Source organism: Canis lupus, chromosome 2 (genome assembly GCF_048164855.1).
Source record: "Canis lupus baileyi chromosome 2, mCanLup2.hap1, whole genome shotgun sequence".
Taxonomy (NCBI): domain Eukaryota; kingdom Metazoa; phylum Chordata; class Mammalia; order Carnivora; family Canidae; genus Canis; species Canis lupus.
The window spans coordinates 22,351,111-22,355,257 of record NC_132839.1 but is presented as its reverse complement, the minus strand read 5'-3'; the positions used below and the strand labels follow the sequence as shown (position 1 = coordinate 22,355,257).

The 4,147-nt window shown below is 37.1% G+C and overlaps 1 pseudogene; it reads left to right on the top strand.

Annotated features, from left to right (window-relative positions):
* Window positions 1–969: 969 nt before the first annotated feature.
* Window positions 970–2,231, top strand: LOC140609905 (large ribosomal subunit protein uL4 pseudogene; annotated as a pseudogene).
* The last annotated feature ends 1,916 nt before the right edge of the window (window positions 2,232–4,147 follow it).

Genomic DNA, 4,147 nt, shown 5'->3' with positions numbered 1-4,147 from the left:
ACCAAAGCAATCTTGAGAAAGAAGAGCAAAGATGAAGGCATCATGCTTCCTGATTTCAAACTTTATTACAAAGTTATAGTAATCAAAACAGTATGATGTTGGCATAAAGATAGGGACATAGATCAAAATAACTGAATAGAGAACCCAGAAGTAAACCCATGCATATACAGTCGCTTCAGCAAATGGTGTTGGGAATAGCCACGTGGGGAAAAACAAAAAGCAAAAAACAAAAAACAAAAAAAGAAGTTGGGCCACTATCTTACAACATATGCAAAAGTGAACTCAAAATGGATGAAAACTTGAACCTAAGACCTAAAACCATAAAACTCTGAAGAAAACACAGGTGGTAAGCAGCTGACACAGATGTTGGAGAAGATTTTTTTAATCTGACACCAAGCACAAAGCAACAAAAGCAAAAATAAACAAGGGAGACTACATTGAACTATAAAGCTTCCGCACAATGGAAACTATCAACAAAATGAAAAGGTAACCTACTAAATAGGAGAAAATATTTGTGAATCATGTATCTGATAAGAGGCTTATGTCCAAAATCTATAAAGAATACTTACAACTCAATAGCAAAAAAAAAAAAATTCCAAATAAAAATGAATAGAACTAAATAGAGATGGCAAACAAGTACATGAAAAGAGGCTCTGCATCATTAGAGAAATGCAAATCAAAACCACAATGAGATATCACTACACACTTACTTGAATAGCTATAATACAAAAGACCAGAAATAATAAGTGTTGGTGAGGATATAGAGAAAAGGGAAGCCTTAATGCACTGTTGATGGGAATGTAAATTGATGCAGCCACTATGGAAAACAGTATTAGGTTCCTCAAAAAATTAAAAGTAAAACTACCCTATGATTCAGCAATTCTACTTCTGGGTATTTATCTAAAGAAAACAAGAACACTAATTTGAAAAAATCAAAAGATCAAAATAGCTTTTCCATAGGAGTCACAGAGTTTGAGAGGATCATGGCTTTCTCTCCCTGCCATGGCCTGTGCACGCCCACTGGTATCAGTATTCTGCAAAGGGGGAAGTCGTCTGGCAAAAATGTCACTTTGCCTGCTGTGCTCAAGATTCCCATTTGACCAGGTATTATGAATTTTGTTCACACCAACTTGTGCAAAAACAACAGACGGTCCTGAATTAGCAGGTCATCAAACCAGTGCTGAGTCTTAGGGCTCAAATTTCCAGTGCACATGGCAGTAGGACTCTCTAGCCAGGATACTTCTGGAAATATGTGTTGTAGGGGCTGTATGTTTGCACCAACCAAAACCTGGCACCACTGATGCTGCATTGTGAACACGACACAGAAGGGATATGTCATCTGCTCTGCCCTGGCTGCCTTGGGCTTACCAGCACTGGTCATGGATAAAGGTCATCAAATTGAGGAAATTCCCAAACATTTTTGGTGGTTGAAGATAAAGCTGAAAGCCACAAGAAGACCAAGGAGTCTGTTCTGCTTCTTAAGAAACCTAAGGTCTGAAATGATATCAAGAAGTTCTATGCCTCTCAGCAAATGAGAGCTGACAAGAGCAAATGAGAAACTGTTGTCGTCTCCAGCACAGGAGACCCTGCATCATCTATAATGAGGACAAAAGTATCATCAAGGTCTTCAGAAACATCCTTGGAATTGCTCTACTTAATGTAAGCAAAGTAAACATTTGGAACCTTGCTCCTGGTGAGCATGTGGGAAGTTTCTGCATTTGGACTGAAAGTGCTTCCCACAGGTTAGATGATCTGTATGGCCCTTGGCATAAAGCTGCCTCCCTCAAAAGTAACTACAACCTTCTCATGCACAAGAAACTCAATACGGATCTTAGCAAAATGTTGAAAAGCCCAGAGATCCAGAGAGCCCTCTGAGCACCACACAAGAAGATTCACCGCAGGGTCCTAAAGAGGAGTCCACTGAAAAACTGAGAATCATGTTGAAGCTAAAGCCATATGCGAAGACCATGAGCCTGAATAACCTTTCTTCACGAAAGCAAGAATCAGAAACTCCAGATGGATAAGGCAGCAGCAGCGCTGGAAGCCAAATCAGATAAGAAAGGGGTTCCAGGCAAGAAGCCTAGAATAGGGAAGAGAGGAAAGAAGGCTGTTGGCATTAAGTGGAAGAAGCCTCTGGTGGGGAAAAAAAAATTGCAGATACCAAGAAAACAAAAGATGAGAAGCCTGCAGAAAAGAAACCCACCACAGAAGACAAGAAGCCTGCTGCATAAACTTAAATTTGTTTCTTCCATTAATACCCAATCACTTTGGACAGCTAGTTTTGAATAAAGATCTGACCAAAGGCAGTGAGTGGGAAGAAAAGATCAAAACAGTATGGTTACTGGCATATTCCATCCCTGTGTCCATTGCGGCATTACTTATAATAGTCAAGATATGGAAGCAAGCTAAGTGTCCATTGATGGATGGATAAAGAAGTTGTGGTATAATATACAATATTATTTAGCCATAAAAAAGAATGAAACTTTACCATTTGTTACAACATGGGTGGACCTGAAAGTCATTATGCTAAGTGAAATAAATCAGAGAAAGACAAATACCATGTGGTCTCTCTTACATGTGGAAGCTTAAGTAAACAAACAAACAAATAAAAACCCAAGCTCATAGATATGAAGAACAGATTGGCGGTTGCCAGAGATGGAGGGTGGGAAATGGGAGAAATGGGTGAATATTTTCTTAGTTTAAATAAATTGAATTAAAAATAAATTACTAAAGCTTAGCAATTAAAATCCAAAAGCCGATTTAAAAATAATATTATCAGCACCGAGAGAGAGAGATTCCATAAGCTCAAAGATGGTTGAACATTAGAAAAACAATGAATAAAATCCAGTACATTATAAAATTTAAAAAGGATCATATGATCATCTTCATTGATGTAAAAAAGGCTTTTGATAAAATTCACACTGATTCTTGCTCAGATCATTCAGATGCATTTTTCTGAAACATTGTTAAACATAAATAGAGTACAGGCATATATGCACATGTCTCATCATATATATACAGACATACATATATTTACACATATATTAGTATATAAACATTTATATGTATATATACTTATATGTGCATATGTATATATCCATATATGCATCTATAAGCATGTGTCTAATTATATTAGTAAAAAATTAGCGGGGTGTCTGGGTGGCTCAGTTGGTTAAGCACGGCCTATGGTTGAGGTCATGATCCTACAGTCCCGGGATCCAGCCCTGCTGTGGCCTCCCTGCTCAGCAGGGAGCCTGCTTCTCCCTCTCCTCCCCACTTGTGCTCTCTGTTGCATCTGCCTCTCTCAAATAAATAAATCTTGGAGAAAAAAATTAGCATTTGTGTCAAATAACACTAAATATTGCTTAGAAGCGCATATATATGTAGTAAACATATAAAGATATAAATGGGAATGGAAAATACCAATTCAGGATTCAGGAGGAAAAGAGGCAGAATGAGATTGCCAAATATAATTAGGGTCCAACTTGTTTATAATTTTCTTTTCCTTAAATTGGCAGATGGGTACCTAGATTTTCATTTTTCTCTGTACAGTTTTTGCATGTCTGAAATAGTTCAGGAGAAAAGGAGATAAAAAGAGAACACACAAGGTTTTTGAAATAAAAATAAAACTCAATTCCGTTCTCATCTCTGCAATTTCCTAGCTGCAGGATGTTGACTAGGTTATTTAACTTCCCTGAGCTTTGGTTTCCTCAACTGTAAACTGAGGGTTGTAACAAGTTACTCACTTCTTGAAAGCATATTTCAGCATTTAGCAAACTAATAAATGCCTAGTATACACTGAAGTATTTGATAATTTTCCTGAATTGTTTCAATAAGGCCAGCATTAATTAAGTGTGTATATATGCATTCCAAATGTGTACCTGTGGGTGTGTTTACAGGGCATATACATTTCAGTTTCTTGGAGCACAGCACTTGGATCCTTATGATTTTACCATCCTTTTTCACATATAACCTTTTCTATTTTGCACTTCCTGTTTTAATTTTAAACATAGAAGGGACAATTTCCAGACAATCAATAGAACAGCTGCTAAGGGAAAAAATAGAAATGAAAGAGCTAAATGATTGAAGGTTGACACTTAAAAGAATAGTTTTGCAGTTAACAGCTGTGTATCCCAGAAATAAAACA